Genomic DNA, 18,180 nt, shown 5'->3' on the forward strand with positions numbered 1-18,180 from the left:
TTAAAGTTTTAGAGATATTTATATCTTCACTATTTCCCCTCACATTGCTTACCTCCTCTTACCTGTTTCATATGTATTCTTTGAGAAACAGTCTACACATATTAAAACAGACATATATTCTTCATTCAGTTGATCTCTTTTCTTGTATTCTTCCAAACAGATGCATAATCCATATACAAGCAAAAATGTGTGTGTGTGTCTGTATGTGTGTGTGTCTTAACACACATCTTACTATTTCTTAACTGCTTCTTTGTGTGTGTGTGTATTAGTGCATTCTGGAACTCCTCCCCAAGGGCTTCCTCATTGTTACTGATGACATTGTATTGATGAATTGCAATTGATTTGGCAAAGTTTCTGCTCATGGCATGTAGTTTTCTCAAATTTTTTCTTTTACATAAAATAATGTTAAAATAAAAGGGTTGTGTGTATTTATTTATAACATGTATGAGGTATGTTTCTAGGGTGACCAACTGAAGTAGAACTGCTGGATGAAAGGGCTTGTGTTTATAATTTTGAGGCATTCTTCAAGTAGTTTTACAGAGATTGTACCAATTTTTTCCCCACTGTCAGTATCTGGAAGTACCATTTCACCATATACTTGTCCATAGAGTGTGTTACCAAATTTTGTGACTTTGTGCCAGAAAAACAGTCAGTGCAGTTGCCTTTTTTTCATTGTAAGTAAAGTTGACTGTATCGAATGTATTTTTATGTTATTTTCTTTGTAATTCTTTTCTGTCAATTATCTGTTCCTATACTAGCTTACTTATTATTAACTTACAGAATTTCTTTTCCAATTTAATAACTAACTCCTTTAGTTTGTTGTTAATTCCAAATATATTTTATTGGGTTTGGCTTTTGACTCTGGGTGTATATGCACATACCTGTGTAATCATACATTTTTAAAAAAATATTTTTAGCTGTAGATGGACACAATATCTTTATTTTATTTATTTTTTTATGTGGTGCTGAGAATTGAATCCAGTGCCTCACACATGCTAGAGGAACCACAACCCTAGCCCCCATAATTAGACATTTTTATATTTATGAATGTATGTTTTAATGATTATGTGACATAGTTCAAAAGTTCTATTTTCCAATGTCTCATCTATTGATCTGTCTTTGTATTCAATGGCTCTATTTTAATTTTTGGTCTTTGTAATGTATAACATATTAACAATCCTTTCCATGGTACATTCTTTTTCAGTAACAGCTGGTTTTGGGTCTCTGTTTTCCTATGTGAAATTTAGAATCTGCTTGTGCTACTCCCTCTGACTCTTCTTTCTGTTGTGTTTTTCACTAGGAATGTGTAAAATTATAGAATGTATTCATTTAAGAATAATTGACAAGAAGTATATCCTCTCATGAATTTAAATTTTGTATTCCTCAGGAGTGTTTTAATGTTTCCTTCATGTAGATCTATATATTTATGAACTTCATTTCTAGGTTTTCTTTCATATATAGTGTTATATTTTTCATTATATCTGCTCTAGTTTTTTGTTTATATATATGAAAGGTTATAATATCTGTATATTAGTTTTATATGTACATAGTCATCATACTGAATTCTCTTGTGAATTGGGTTAGTATTTTTAGTTGATCCTTTGACTTTTCCATAGACAGACGTAATTATGTTATTTTCAAATAATGAAATTTTAATGCCCTCAGTTTTAATGTATGTACCTCATTTCTCTCTCATGTGTACCAATACATCTGAAACCATGCTAAATAATACTGGCATTATCTAAATGATCTAAATGATTGTACTTTTATTTTCTCCAGTAAAGTGTGGTGCTTGCTTTTGGCTTAGAATTGATAGACATATCAGGATAAGAGACTATCCATCTAAAAAAAATGAGTTTTTTTAAAAATCAGGGATAGATACTTTGATGAATGTCACATTCTATTGCTTTTCTCTGTTGTGTTTTCACTAGGAATGTATAAAATTTGTAGAATATATTCATTTATGGAAAATAGCAAGAATTATGTCACATATGGCCTTTTGGCAACCATAAAAGTGGGTTGATCTTTTTTTATTTTTACTTTTAATATGGGAACTTACAAACAGTAGACTTCATAATTCCAAACCAGTTTAATTTTCAGTATGACTTGATCACTGTGAATTTTTTTCTTTTGTGCTTGCCTCTATTTACTTCTTATTAGGTACGACAGAATGTTAGAAATATGACCAAGTAACTTTTAGTGAATTAGAATTTCTTTTTTAGTTTTTAATATGATTAATAACTCTTAAGCTTTGGGACTTTGTTTCCTATTAAACTTTTCTTCTGGCATAGAATATTATGAGTAAAATTTTAGTTTTGTAAATTTTACTGATTGTTGTAGTTGAGTTTGTGGGAGAGGGAAATTATTTCTTTAATATAGTCTCATACAATGCAAGTTTGTGAAAGCATCTTGCACAAAGACTTGATCCATTACTATACTGATAGCATCTTTGTCTACTGTAGGCTGATTATATCCAAAATGTTGGTGACATGCTGGATTATCACTTTCATTACATTGTAAGTCTTAGAGACATATATTTTGCTTTTAAAACATTTACATTCAGTCCCTTTCCCTTGGCTCTCATTCTTTAAGATTATTTTATTGGAAACCAGAATGGAAGAATGCTCAAGTCTTGAAGTCATCACTAAGCTTTACCTTTAGAACTTAAAACATGAGGTGGAGCTACTAAAAGAGTCTTAAAATGATCAGTGTTACTGGAAGAAAAGACATTGGTTAGAACCCAAATCTGTTTTGAATTAATACATTTTTTAATTTGATAAAAAATGTTAGAAAAGTTTTTAACAATTGACTGGAATTTTGAAGTTGGAATGAATATCTTATTATACTGAAATAATTGTAATTTGTTAAAATAAAATGCCAGCACTATGCTAACCACTTTATATTCTTGTTTAATTTTTTGTTTTCCTTGGTACTGGGGATTGAACCCAGAGGTGTCTTGCCACTGAGCCCCATCCGCAGCCCTTTTTATTTTGAGACAGGGTCTAACTAAGTTGTTTTGGGCCTTGATAAGTTGTTGAGACTGGTCTTGTACTTGTAATCCTTTCTCAACCTCCTGAGTTGCTGGGATTACAGGTGTGTGCCACAGTGCGTGGCTCTTGATTCTTACAACCTTTGTTCAGTGGCTTTTAAATCCTTGTTGCTGTATCACAAGTAGTGGCTAAAATTTCAGACTATGACACATAAGAATTATATTTTACATTTGTCCCAATATACACATACATTTGTGTCTTCATACAGATTTTTAGAATACTATAGCTAAAACAAAGCTTTCTCAAAATGACATTAATCTTACTTCATGAAATGTACTCTGAACTATAGTCTCTTCCTTCAAGGAAATTAAAAAATGTTAGTGTGCCCCCCTACCCCACCTCCATTTTGGGGATTGAACACAGAACTTCATGGATGCCAAGCAAGCACTCTACCACTGAGCTCCAGCCCTAAAAGATATTAGTTTTGACCTGTTATTTTAGTATCCACTGGTAAAACACTTTCCTCCCTAAGTCATCCCCTCTCCCATGCTTCCCCATTCCACTGACACCCAAAAGAAAAATAAAAACAAATCCAATGCAAACAAGCAAACAGACCCAAGCAGTTACATGTTAAGGGGTTCATTTGCATAAGTAAGTTTAGCTTGAAAATGATACCTTCAGATATTGGCACAGAATCAGTTTTATTCCAGAATGCAACTTTTCTCATCATAGCAACTTCCCTGTTGGAAGGATTAGATGATAATATGCATTAATACTTTTTGATACTACAAAGCATTGTACAAGCATTATAGTTATTTACTTTGTCTATCTTCTTCATGTGTCTCAGGAGGCTGTAGAGGGCTAGTAACTGTGTCTTTGTAATATACTATACTGTATTACCTCAAAATGCAGATGTTACACACTGTCTGCATACAGTTACCAAATAGACATTGTAGCTACTTTCAAAACTGGTTTAGATTAATAATGCTTTAAAAAAGTTTTTTTTTTAGTTGTTGATGAACCTTTTATTTTACTTACTTATTTATATGTGGTGCTGAGAATCAAACCCAGTGCCTCACATGTGCTAGGCAAGTGCTCTTACCACTGAGCTACAACCCCAGACCTAATGCTTCTTTTAATATAAACACTTCTGTGCCTATTCTTTTCCATGCTTATTTTCTGTCTACTTATTTTGTAGAAGTTACTGTAATAATGTAGTCAGAAGCAATGTTTATGATGTATTCTCTGCATCAGTATATGCTGGTAGATATAGCTTTAATTTTTACATCCATATATAATAAACAAAATTAATACCCGAAATTTAGAGATGATTTAAAGTTCCTAAAGGATGTATATGGTTTTTATTATATAAAAATAATATTTAAAAAGAGTTACCAGTTGTTTTTTTTAAGTTTTTTTTTCTTATAACATGAAAGGTTGTTTTATATATATATTTTAGGCAGGAGTAGCAAAACAACACATCTATCCAAAGATTGGATATATATAAAATAGCATTTATATTTTAGTTGTATTTTTACTGTTAAAGCTTTTGAAACTTTCTGTGGGACCAGGGAAGAAAGGATGGTGCTTACAACAGATAGTTTAAATACAATACTACCTTCTTTTTATTCATGTTGTATTTCATTTGTTTTTAAAATTTAGGCATTATGCTGCACAAAGACAAAATCATGAAGGTTGACAGGCAGGAAGTCATGTATGTAGAGAGCAGAATCTTTGTTCAAGAATTCAGAGTAACTGAATATTATTCTTTAGTTTGTATGCTTTTGCTTGCTCTGTGATGTATTAGGGAATGGTATTGGTGATGGTAGAATAAATAGAAAGAAATTTGCCTACCTAATAACCACTTAAAAACCTTACCTTTGGGAACCCAGTACCATGATTATCACTATCACTCTGAGAAGAACTGAATTAAGATTTTGTTTTAGGTGAAGGTTGTTTGGGGCATCTTTGGGGAATTTATGGTGCATTCTCCTACAACTTGCAGTGCAAGTCATTTGATACTGGTTGAAAAGTTTACAGATGTGTATGTTATCTTTGAGAGTTTGAAGCAGTTCTCTCAGACAGTACAGGGCATTGTCTTGTGTTACTCAAGGAACTCAGATGCATTTTGCGCATTCTTAATATGAGGAAACTGGCTTATATTTTCCTTTTAAACCTGGGAAAAGCTTGTAGGAACTTCTGGTCTCCTATAGCCTTCTCTAGATAGTTTTGGTAGTGAAAGTAAACTGTGAAAAGAACATTAGAACTAAAATGTTTCAAAAGCAAACCCTATTGATAAGGAAAGAACAAATTCAAAGTTATTTGCAATTCTGGTCTTCAAACAATTGCATATAAATGGATTAAACAAATAGTTAATCTAGACTGATTTGAGCAGTTATTTATGAACTGTTCTTTTAAAAAAATTCATGTTCATTTTGCTCCTTTTTTGGGGGTGTAGGGGAAGTCTCAATATCTCATGTTTTTTTACTTGAAAAGCATAAATATCTTAAGATTCCTAATAATGTTTTATAAAAAAATTAAACTGGGTCTGGTGGTGCTTGCCTGTAATCCCAGCAACTTGGGAGACTGAGGAGGACGATCCTCAGTTTGAGGCCAGCTTCAGTGGCTTTGTGAGGTCCTAAGCAACTCAGTGAGACTGTGTCTCAAAAATAAGAGAGTAAAAAGGACTGGAATGTAGCTCAATGGTAAAGTGTCCCTGGGTCCAATCCTCAGTACCACAAGAAGGGGGGAGTCATTGTTAACTACGATCAGTCATTTGACAATGGGTACCCCCTATATAATGCAATGAAAATGGCACTTTACCCCTGTGGTCCTTTTCCCAAAACCCACGACTCTAGTCCAATTAAGAGCAAATCCTAATTGTGAAATATTACTCAAAAACCCCTGACTAATATTCCCCAAAACTCTCAAGACCTCTCCAAACAAGGAAAGTCTGAGAAATAGTCAAGAAAAGCCCAAGAAGACATGACATCCAAGTAGAGGGTATATCCTGGTTGGTATCTTGGAGCAGAAAACTAATATCATGCAGACTAAGGACATTTGTAAAGTATGGACTTTTATAAATTATGTATTCATTTTGACTCATTTATAGTAACTATTGAGCCACAGTGATGTCAGCAGGGGAATTGGCCCCTAGGTACACAAAAGCTCTTTTAAAATTTTTTTTAAGTTGTCAGTGGACCTTTATATTTATTTATATGTGCTGTGCTGAGAATCGAACCTCCAGTGCCTCACATACGCTAGGCAAGCACTCTACCACTGAGCTACAACCCCAGTCCCACAGAACTGTTGATACCATCTTCTGTGGACTTCTTGCAACACCTCTGAAAATTAAAAACTTTTCTAAACAAAAAGTACATTTAAAAAATTCACCCAAATATGACAGTGTATTAGAGTAAATGAATGAATGAATGAATGAATGAGTCAGTCAGTCAATAAGTAAATAAAGTAACAGATTTTTTCCATATTTTTTATCGGTGCCTTATAGTTATACATAATGGGATTCATTGTTACATACTCATACATGCAATTGATATAACAAGATAATTTGGCCAATTGCCCCATTATATTTCTCCTTATATTCCCCTCTTCCCTCCCTGCTAGTTCCTTCTGTTTTCCTGATCTCCCATGAAATACCTCCTCCTTTCATTTCCTTTTTTTCTTTCTCTCTTCTACCTGTGAGAGAAAGCATATGACCGTTGGCTTTCCGATTTTAGCTTATTTGGCTTAACATAATGTTCTCAAGTTCCAAGACATTTTTTCCTGATAACTTCATTCTTTTTAAAATTAATTTAAAAAAATTTGTTTGGTTATACATGACAGCAGCAGCAGAGTGCATTTTGACACATTGTACGCAAATGGAACATGACTTCTCATTTCTCTGGCTGTACATGGTTCTGAGTAATACCTATAGTGTAGTCATATGTGTATATAGGGTAATATGTCTGTCTCATTCTACCATTCTTCCCATCCCCACTTCCCCATCCCTCCCCTCACCCTCCTCTGCACAATCCAAAGTTCCTTCATTCTTCCCTAAACCCTCCCACTCCCGCCCCACTACTGATATGGATCAGCCTTCACTTATCAGAGAAAATATTTGACCTTTGGGTATTGCGGATTGGCTTACTTCGCTTAGAATGATATTCTCTAGTTCCATCCATTCACCTGCAAATGGCATAATTTCATTCTTCTTCAAGGCTGAGTAAAATTCCATCATGTATATGTACCATATTTTCTTTATCTATTCATCTGTTGAAGGGCATCTAGGTTGGTTCCACAGTTTAGCTATTGTGACTCGAGCTGCTATAAACATTGATGTGGCTGTGTTATTATAGTATGCTAATTTTAAGTCCTTTGGTATAGACCGAGGAGTGGGATAGCTGGGTCAAATGGTAGTTCCATTCCAGATTTTGTACGGAATCTCCATACTGCTTTCCAGAGTGGCTGCACCAATTTCCAGTCCCACCAGCAATGAATGAGTGTACCTTTCTCCCCCGATCCTCTCCAACACATTGTTGATTATATTCTTGATAATTGCTATTCTGACTGGAGTAAGGAGAAATCTTAGAGTAGTCTTGAGTTGCATTTCTCTATTGTTAGAGATTTTGAATTTTTAAAATATATTTGTTGATCAAATATATATCATCCTCTGCGAAGTGTCTGTTCAGTTCCTTAGCCCATTTATTGATGGCGTTATTTGTTTTCATATTTTTTTTTTGAGTTCTTTATATATCCTGGATATTAGTGCTCTATCTGAAGTGTGTGTGGTAAAGATTTTCTCCCATTCTGTAGGCGCTCTCTTCACATTATTGTTTCCTTTGCTGAGAAGAAGCTTTTTAGTTTGAATCCATCCCATTTATTGATTCTTGATTTTTTCTTGTGCTTTAGGAGTCCTATAAAGGAAGTAAGATCCTAAACTGACATGATGAAGATTTGGGCCTGCTTTTTCTTCTACTAGGCACAGGATCTCTGTTCTTATTCCTAGGTCCTCGATCCATGTTGAGTTGATTTTTGTGCACAGTGAGAGAGAGGGATTTAATTTCATTTTGCTGCATATGGATTTCCAGTTTTCCCAGCACCATTATTGAAGAGGTTGTCTTTTCTCCAATGTATGCTTTTGGTGCCTTTGTCTAGCACGAGATAACTCTGTTTATGTGTGTTTTTCTCTGTCTACTATTCTGTACCATTGGTCTACATTTCTATTTCAGTGCCAATACCATGCCATTTTTGTTACTATTACCCTGTGGTATAGTTTAAGGTCTGGTATTGTGAGGCCTCTTGCTTCACCCTTCTTGCTAAGGAGTGCTTTGGCTATTCTGGGTCTCTAATTTTTCTAAATGAATTTCATGATTGCTTTTCCTAGTTCTATGAAGAATGTCATTGGGATTTTAATAGGAATTGCATTAAATCTGTATAACACTTTTGGTAGTATGACCATTTTGACAACATTAATTCTGCCTATCCAAGAGCATGGGAGATTTTTCCATCTTCTAAGGTCTTCAATTTCTTTCTTCAGCGTTCTGTAGTTTTCCTTGTAGAGGTCTTTCACGAAACTCCTTTGTCAGATTGGTGCCCCAGTATTTTTTTTTTTTTTGAAGCTACTGTGAATGGGGTAGTTTTCCTAATTTCTCTTGCAGTGTACTTATCGCTTATTTATAGAAATGCACTTGATTTATGGGTATTGATTTTATGTCCTGCTACTTTGTTGAACTTGTTTATTAGTTCTAGAAGTTTTCTGGTACAAGTTTTTGGATCCTCTAAGTATAGAATCATGTCCTTGGCAAAGAGGGATAGTTTAGTTCTTCTTTTCCTCTCCGTATTCCTTTAATTTCTTTTGTCTGTCTGATGACTCTGTCTAGAGTTTCAAGGACTGTGTTGAATAGAAGTGGTAAAAGAAGGCATCCCTGTCTTGTTCCAGTTTTTAGAGGGAATGCTTTCACTTTTTCTCCATTTATAATGATGTTGGCCTTGGGCTTAGCATAGATAGCTTTTACAATGTTGAGGTATGTTCCTATTATCCCTAGTTTTTGTAGTGTTTTGAACATGAAGAGGTGCTGTGTTTTTTCAAATTTTTTTCTGCATCTATTGATATAATCGTATCATTCTTATCTTCAAATCTATTAGTGTGATGTGTTTATTGATTTCTGTATATTTCCAAACTTGCATCCCTGGGATGAACCCCACTTGATCACAGTGCACTCTCTTTTTAATATGTTTTTGTATGTGATTTGCCATAATTTTATTGAGAATTTTTGTGTCTACGTTCATCAGGGATATTGGTCTGAAGTTTTCTTTCCTTGATGTGTCTTTGGTTTTGGTATCAGGGTGATACTGGCCTCATAGAAAGAGTTTAGGAAGGGTTCCTACCTTTTCTATTTCATGGAATAATTTGGGGAGTATTGGTGTTAATTATTCTTTGAAGGTCTTATAGAACTTGACTGAGAATCCATCTGGTTCTGGGCTTTTCTTTTTTGGTAGGCTTTTGATGGTGTCTTCTTTTTTTTTTTTTTTTTCCATTGAGGCATTTTATTGAATGTATGTTTTACATCCCTAGAAAAAGAATCCCAGGATTTTTCCTCCTGTGTGTTTTCATCTTGCTTCTTCTTGGTCCATGTTGCCAGTTGAGGTTGTCAATACAATGAAACCATACTGATTGGATGGGCACCACACTGATGGGATGGGAGCAGATTATTCTGCCATTTTTTTAGGTCTTTGAGCTGCACATCAAATCTGGGGCTGACCACTCCACACTTGTTTAACCTGCCTGCGAGGTTGACAACAATTTTCTGTGATCATCAGTGATTTAAAATTCACCAATGTAACCATGCTTCATCATCACAGATAGAAACTGGATGATGACTTTGGAGCATGGCCTAATAAGGACCTGGCGTTTGCCTCTCTTGTCGGCATTGTTGATGCTCTTGAGAGCATCAGCCAGGACATTCATGCGCATGAATGTTCATTTATGGCAGCATGAAAAGATGGTGGAAAGAACTGTCTTCTGTTTCATTGCTTGAAATTGATTTGTTTAAATCATGTATGTCCTCCTATTTCAGTTTGGGTAGATCATATGTCTCTAGAAATGTGTTGATGTCCTTGAGATTTTCTATTTTATTTGAGTATGAATTTTCAAAAGTTTTTCATTATCGTCTATATTTCAGTCATATCTGTTGTGATATTTCCTTTTTTCACCACGAATTTTAGTAATTTGAGTTTTCTGTCTCATTCTCTTTGTTAGTGTAGCTAAGGGTTTTTCAATTTTATTTGTTTTTTCAAAGAATCAAGTTTTTGTTTTGTCAATTTTTTCAACTGTTTCTTTTATTTCAGTTTCATGGATTTCAGCTCTGATTTTAATTATTTCCTGTTTTTACTGCTTTTATTGTTGTTCTTTTTTTCCTAGGGCTTTGAGAGGTAATGTTAGGGCATTTATTTGTTGACTTTTTATTCTTTTAATGTATGAGCTCGATGTAATGAACTTTCCTCTTAGTGTTCTAGAGATTTTGATAAGTTGTACTGGTGTTCTCATTTACCTCTGAGTATTTTTTTATTTCCTCCCTGATTTGTTCTGCTATCCATTTAGTAGCATGCTATTTAGTCTCCAGGGGTTGGAGTAGTTTCTATTTTTATTTTATTGTTGATTTCTAGTTCACTCTGTTATCTATTAGAATGCAGGGTAGTATTTCTATTTTTTTTTTTTTTTTGTATTTGCTGAAAGTTGCTTTGTGGCATAACATATGGTCTGTTTTAGAGAAGGATCCATGTGCTTCTTGAGAAGAAAGTGTATTCACTAGATGATGGATGAAATACTCTATATGTTCATTAAGTCTAAATCATTGATTATATTATTTAGTTCTATAGTTTCTTTATTGAGAAGATTTGTCCAGTGGTGTGTTAAAAATCACCCAGTATTATTGTGTTGTGGTCTGTATGATTCTTGAAATTGAGAAGTGTTTGTTTGACGTACATAGATTCTCCATTGTTTGGGGCACATATATTTATGATAGTTATTTCTTATTGATATATGATTCCCTTAAGCAGTATGAAATGTCCTTCTTTATCCCTTCTGACTAATTTTGGTTTGAAGTCCACTTTGTCTGATACGAGGATGTAAACCCCTGCTTGTTTATGCATTCCATGTGAGTGATATGTTTTTTTCCCAACCTTTCACCTTCAGTCTGTGGATGTCTTTTCTTAAGAGGTGATTCTCTTGAAGACAGCATATTGTTGGGTTTTCTTAAAAGATCCAATCTGTCAGTCTATGTCTTTTGATTGAAGAGTTTAGGCCATTAACATTCAGGGTAATTATCGAGTTATGATTTATATTCTTGGTCATTGTGGTTTATTTTTGGGTTTTAACTTGACTTAGTTTCTCCTTTGATTGACCTTTCTTTTAGTGTAGTTCCTCCCTTTGCTGGTTTTCATTGTTTTTTTTTTTTCCCCCATTTCCTCCTCATGGAATATTTTGCTGAGAATGTTCTGTAGTGCAGGATTTCTAGTTGTGAATCATTATGACTTTTGTTTATCTTGGAAAGTTTTTATTTCATCTTCAAATCTGAAGCTTAATTTTGCTGAATATAAGATTCTTGGTTGGCATTCATTTTCTTTTAGATCTTGATATATGTTTTTCCAGGACCTCCTGGCATTGAGGGTCTGGGGTAAGAAATCAGCTGAAATCTGAATTGATTTCCCCCTATATGTAATTTGATTTTTTTCCTCTCACAGCCTTTAAAATGCTATCCTTATTCTGTATGTTAGTCATTCTCAGTATAACGTGCCTTGGTGTTGGCTTGCTGTAGTTTTGTACATTTGGTGTCCTGTAAGCCTCTTGTAATTGATTTTTCATTTCATTCTTTAGATTTGAGAAATTTTCTGATATGTCATTGAAAAGATTTTTTGTTTGTATCTCCATGCCTTGTATATTCTGATAAATCTTAAACTTGGTCTTTTCATGTTATCCCATATTTCTTAGATGTTCTGTTGATGGTTTCTTAACATCTCTGTATAGTCAACTTTATTTTCATGAGTGTTTATTTTGTCGTCATTGTCTAAGGTTCTGTCTTCTAAGTGGTCTAGTCTGTTGGTGATAGTTTCCACTGAATTTTTAATTTGGTTTATTGTTTCTTTCATTTTGAGAATTTCTGCTTGATTCCTTTTTATTATGTCTACCTCTTCATTGAAGTGATCTTTCACTTACTGTATTTTCTCTCTGACACTATCCTTTATTTTGAAGATCAACCTTGCTTTTTTCTAAACTCCTTCTCTGACCTTTCTTTTACTGTATTGTCTATGGATTCCATTGTTGGAACATCTTGGTTTGTTCGAGGCACTTTGTTCCCTTGTTTTTTCATGTTGTTTGTGTGTCTGCCATCTAGCAGTATGGCTCCGAGGCAGTACAGTTTCTACCCTGTAGTCTTATAGTGTTCCCGAAGGCTTCCAGTACCTCACCTTTAAGGGGGAAGACCAATATTAACAGCACTCAATGCAAACAATATACAGTCTTAAACCAAATAGCTCCTATTAAGGTGTCTACAGTTTTGTCATAATAAATAGAAATGATGTGTTCAATTATTGTCTACAATATAAACAGTAAGTTTGGTAAAAGGGTTTACCATTTCAAATGATGGACAGTGAGGCAACAGAAATAGTGTAAGATCTGATGTTTATGAGGGAGAAGGAGAGAAGAGGTAAAAATTTATAGTAAGAGCGAGGGAGGAATTAATTCAGGTTGACTGTTAGTATGAGGGAAGTGAGAAAGAATCCAGGGAGACAAGTGAGAGAAAAATATATACAGATTTAAAAAAAAGTAAAAATATAAAAATACACAACAAAACTGTAATATACCATTCAGATATCCCATTCCTCAATAAATTGATGCATGAAAAATATTTGGATTCAAAGATGGTAGAGGTGTGCGGGGGGAAGTCCCAATGGAAAATTGAATAGTTGCTTCCATTGACTTTCCAAAATTTTCTGAACTCCCCTTCTCCTCCAATAGTTGGGGTTGTCTGAAGTTTGATGTTAGCTCCAGTTCAGTGGGTGCCAGACCGGTTATGTGGGTGAGCCAATAGCAAGATACCCTCACACGCTCTTCCAGTCTTTACTTATTGTAGCTGACCCCTTCTGTCCCTGCACACTTCAGGATTCACTGAGCCTGGTTTTCTCCGGTTTCTCCACCCTGTGCTCCCCTCAGGGAACTGCCCCTATTCTCTGGCTTTCCACAGGCTCGCCAGACCCAGACTGGCCCACGTAAACCCAGCTGCAATCTGATGGACCTGGGCTTCATCTTCCCCAGGCTCTGCCTTGCTGCAGTCCCAAGATCTCAATGCCCTTTCAACTTGCAGAGAGACCTCCAGCATGCACTCACACAAAGGAGCGACCCTGCAAAGAGGCAGCCAGATGTCGACCACTAGCACACCCAGCAGAAAGACCTCAGGTGCGCCTAGACCTGCAGGTACCCCAGTAATATCTCCAGGCCCTGGCTGGTGTCCCCACACTGAGAAGGCCATGCCAAGATGGCGGTGGCAGCAGCAGCAAACCTGCAGGCCCTGGCTGGTGCCGCAAGATTATGGTAGCCATGTGTAACCAAACCTGCTGGTACTGTACTGGAAGAATGGATTTCCAGGCAGCAGTAGGCAGCAGGTGATCTCCTGGCAGTCAGCAGGTGGACATCAGCAGTGGGGGACGGGCAGGCAAGAGGCAGGACGGCAAACAGGCAAAGGGTAGATGGATAGGCAGTTAGAGAGCAATCTGTGTTCAAAAGGCCAGCGATATGCTGGCAGATGAATGGAGGATAAACAGCAGGGATGGCTACCTCACAGAGAGATGGTATTTCCTCTGCTTGAATCCCAGGTCATGGAGCGACAAGGAATGCAGCCTCCCTCTAGTTCACCATCTTGGATCTCCCCCTTTCTTCTTTATGGATGAATAGAACTCCATTGTATATATATACGTCACATTTTCTTTATCCATCCATCCACTGACAGACACCTAGTCTGGTTCTGTAGTTTGGCTATTGTGATTTGTGCTGCTTTGATATGCATGTATTACTGTAGAATGCTGTCTTTAATTCTTTAGGATAAATATTGAGTAGTGGTATACCTGGGACATATGGTGGTTCCATTCCTAGTCTTTTTTTTTTTTTTTTTTAAGTTTTTTTAGTTGTATATGGACGCAATACCTTTATTTTATTTATTTTTATGTGGTGCTGAGAATTGAATCCAGTGCCTCATACATATAAGACAAGCACTCCACCACTGAGCTACAACCCCAACCCCTCATTCCTAGTCTTTTGAGGAACCTCTATACTAATTTACCTAGTAGTTGTCCTAATTTACAGTCAACAGTGTTAAAGTGTTCCTTTTTCTCTACATCTTTGCCAACTTGTATTATTTTGTATTTTTGATGGCTGCTACTCTAACTGAAATGAGATGAAATCTTAGTGTAGTTTTGATTTGCATTTCTCTAATTGCTAACAGTGTTGATTTCTTTACTTTTGAGAAGTGTCATTTTAGTTCACTTGCCCATTTATTAATTGGTTTGTTTTCAGTGTTATGTTTTTTGAGTTTGTTATATATTCTGGACTTTAATTCTATGTTAGAAGAGTAGCTAGTGAAGCTTTTCTCCCATTGTGCACGTTCTTTCTTCACATTCTTAATTGTGGAGGTCTTAATTGTTTTCTTTGCTGTGTAGAAATGTTTTTAAGTTTGATGCCATCCTGTTTATTAATTCTTGAAATTATTTTCTGAGCTTTAGGAGTGCTATTGAGAAAGTTGTTACCTGTGCCTGTATGTTGGGTTGTTGACCCTATATTTTCAAAATAGTCTTCAATCTATTTTGAGTTGACTTTTGTGTAGGGTGAGAGATAAGCATCTAGTCTCATTCCTTGTTCAGGGGAGGGAAGAGGGGAGGACATGGGAAAGTACAGGGGTACAGAATCTACCAAATTATGCTGGGTGCATGTATATACATTCTGCAATGAGTCCTGTTTATATTTTAATTATAATGTACTAACTGAAATAGTAGTAATAATAATAACAAAAAGAACAATAGAAGGGAGATCAGTAGAGTAAGTGGATCAGAAGAGAGGAGGGAAGGGAAAAGGAAGGACTGGGGAATGAGATTAATCAAATTATGTTATGTGCATGTATAAATGTGGCATAATAAACCTCACTATTATGTATGACCAGTAAAAACTATGGAAAAAAATAAAGGCCAGGGATGTGATAAAGTGCCCCTGAGTTCAATCCCCAGTACTGTACCCTCAAAATAGAGACAATGGGGTACTATAGCTGATTTGGAGAATCAGTCTTATCCAGCCAACACCTCAATTTTCCAAGGTTAACCATGACAATCAATGAGGTAGTTAATTTTGGTTCCTTTTCAACTGATTGCTTTTGAATTTGAAGAGACAATTGTTTCAGTTACCAAAATATGAAGAATGCATGCACTTGGAGAAGCAAAATAGTCTGATCACTTTGAACTGAGTGGTGCTCCTGTTCAGAAGTTTGTCCCAGAGTGCTAGTGAGGATGCTGAGTCTTCCTCACACTTCATCTGGTGATATGTTTCTCACCTTGACTACAATCTCCAGCTGAGTGCCTTTCCCTGTGCTTTGGAATATCCCATAATATATTTGTTCTCTTTAAAAAAAAATCAGCAGACTTTATTTTTAAAAAACATTTTTAGGTTCATGGAAAAGTTGACCAGAAAGTACAAAAAGTTCTCATATATTCTGTTCTGCCCTGTGCACAGTTTTTTCTATGTTGGTATCTTACCTTGGTTTGCTGCCTTTATTACAATTGATGAACCAATATTGATAATCTGTTGTAAGTTAAAGCCATAGTTTAGGGTTCACTCTTTTCTGCAGTTCTTGGGTTTTGAAGTGTATAATGTCATGTATCCACCATTGCTATATTATACAGAATAGTTTCACTGCCTTAAAAAAAATCTCTGTGCTCCACGTACTCATCTTTCCCCTATTCCCTCTCAAGTCCTGGTGACTAGTGGTCTTTTTATTATCTCTATAGTTTTGCCTTTCCCAGAATGTCATGTAGTTGGAGTCATACAGTATGTACTATCTTTAGTCTGGTTCCTTTCACTAATATTATTCCTTCATCTTTATTAGTGCCTTGATAGCTCATTTCTTTTTATTGCTAAATAACATTTCATTGTGTGGATGTACAACAGTTTAACCACTTAACCTGTTGAAGGACATCTTGGTTACTTTCAACTTTTGGCAGTTTCAAATAAAGCTACTATAAAGATTTATGTGCAGATTTATGTGCGTGCGTGTGTGTGTGTGTGTGTGTGTGTATGTATACATAAAATTTCAACTCATTTGGGTTAATAGCTAGGATCATGTGCCTAGATTGTAAGATTAGCCTGTTTTTAGCTCATAAGAAGGTGTTCTATATTGCTTTTTAATTTGATACTTTGAAACACTTCAGCTTTACAACAGATATTATATGAGTGGAGGATTTTTTCCTTTTCTTGGACAATGCATTAATTTTGTTTTTAATGAAATAAATTTATCTTAGGATATTTACACCAAGGTTGTTGTTCTTTAAATATAAATAAAGACAAGCATATATATCAGATTTACCCTCACAAACCCTTCCTAAAACAAACCCCATTACAACTACTAGAACCACCTGTCTGCTACAAAGCAATAAAATCCAATCATTTAACAAGGAATCAAATAAAAAACAGCAATGGAGATTGGCTGACATGCCTGGGGTTATTTCTGCTGAGGATTCTGCCTGTAGTTTTGCTACTGACTGCTAACATGTCAGCTGTTATTTTTTAATAGAAAAAATAATTCTGGGTTGGGGTTGTAGCTCAGTGATAGAGTGCTTGCTTAGTATGTATGAGGCTCTGGGTTCTAACCTCAGCACCACATTAAAAATAAATAAATAAAATAAGGTATTGTGTCTATCTATAACTAAAAAATATTCAAAAATCACCTGGAATCATACATTTAATTAATTTAAAAATAAATATTTTAATCTTTTATATGTAGCTCTTTCTCATTTTTGGAAGTATCTGTATGGTTTTCTGTGTCATACTTGCATTGTAATTTAACTCATACTCCATAACTTTTAAGGTAGATGTTTATAGGAATTTTTCTTATTTATTATAATAGTATAATAATGAAATAAGTGCATCTCATTCAAGATTTGATATTATGTGCATCAAACTAATTGATGGATGACAAATTGTCCTGCAAAAATTTTGTACTTATTTTTACTTTTTCTGCTCAGCTTCCTTTTCTTTCTTATGGGATCTATATACTCATTTTTGCCCTCACATTTTAATATATATTTATTTTTTACTTCTTTATAGGAATTCTTTCCATAGTTAGTAAATTTGACTCTTTCCTCTCATACTTTACAAATATGTTTTCCTATTTTTTATTTTATTTTTTACTTAATTTGTGGTATTTGGCCAAGTTAGTAGTCCTTTCCTTTGTGTTCTCTCAATTTTAGGTCATATTCAGAAAGTCCTTATGCATTCCAAGGTTATTAAATAATTCATATGTGCTTTCTCCTGGTACTTTAAACGTTTTTCCTCCCTTAAACCTAAAACTTGTTTTATAAACTTTATATATTACTTTAATGGTTTAGCTTTATACTTCTATGTGTTACCAGCTAGTTGTCAGTATATTATTTATTGAATAATGTACTTTTTCCTCTTGTGATTTGAAATGCCATGAATGAATTATCAACTTGGGCCTAATTTTGGATTTTATTCACTTCCATTTATCGGTGTCTTTTTTTGCATCAAGATCAATTTTTTTTGTGTACTGTAGGTGAAACTACGCCATTTAACAGTACAAGGTTCTGCTATATTAATTTTCTTTTTGGAATAATTTTTAACTTTTCTCACTTTGTTTTTCCAGATAACTTAAGACTCATTTTGTCAAATTTCCCTCTTCCAAATAATAGTCTAGTCTTTTACTATTTTGATGGAATACAGTAACTCAGAAATCAAATAAACTAGGGGGAATAATCAGCTTTGTAAATTACAGCTGATGAGTTAGATAAAATGAGAATTGAGAATTGACTGTTACAACTGAATAAAGTGAAAGTCATTAGTAACTTTAATTCTAACAGTTTCTTGGAAGAGGAAAAGTTTATAATTTGTGCCTAGTTTTCCTGTAGCTGTTACTTTTAA

General features: G+C 34.8%; 1 protein-coding gene and 1 pseudogene across 10 annotated transcripts in view; one reads left to right on the forward strand and one right to left on the reverse strand.

Moving 5' to 3' along the window:
* Positions 1–18,180, forward strand: part of Erc1 (ELKS/RAB6-interacting/CAST family member 1) — a 550,337-nt gene that overhangs the window by 156,685 nt on the left and 375,472 nt on the right. The gene's annotated exons all lie outside the window — the stretch shown is intronic.
* Positions 9,561–9,963, reverse strand: LOC124982275 (40S ribosomal protein S15a-like; annotated as a pseudogene).

Source organism: Sciurus carolinensis, chromosome 4 (assembly GCF_902686445.1).
Source record: "Sciurus carolinensis chromosome 4, mSciCar1.2, whole genome shotgun sequence".
Classification (NCBI taxonomy): domain Eukaryota; kingdom Metazoa; phylum Chordata; class Mammalia; order Rodentia; family Sciuridae; genus Sciurus; species Sciurus carolinensis.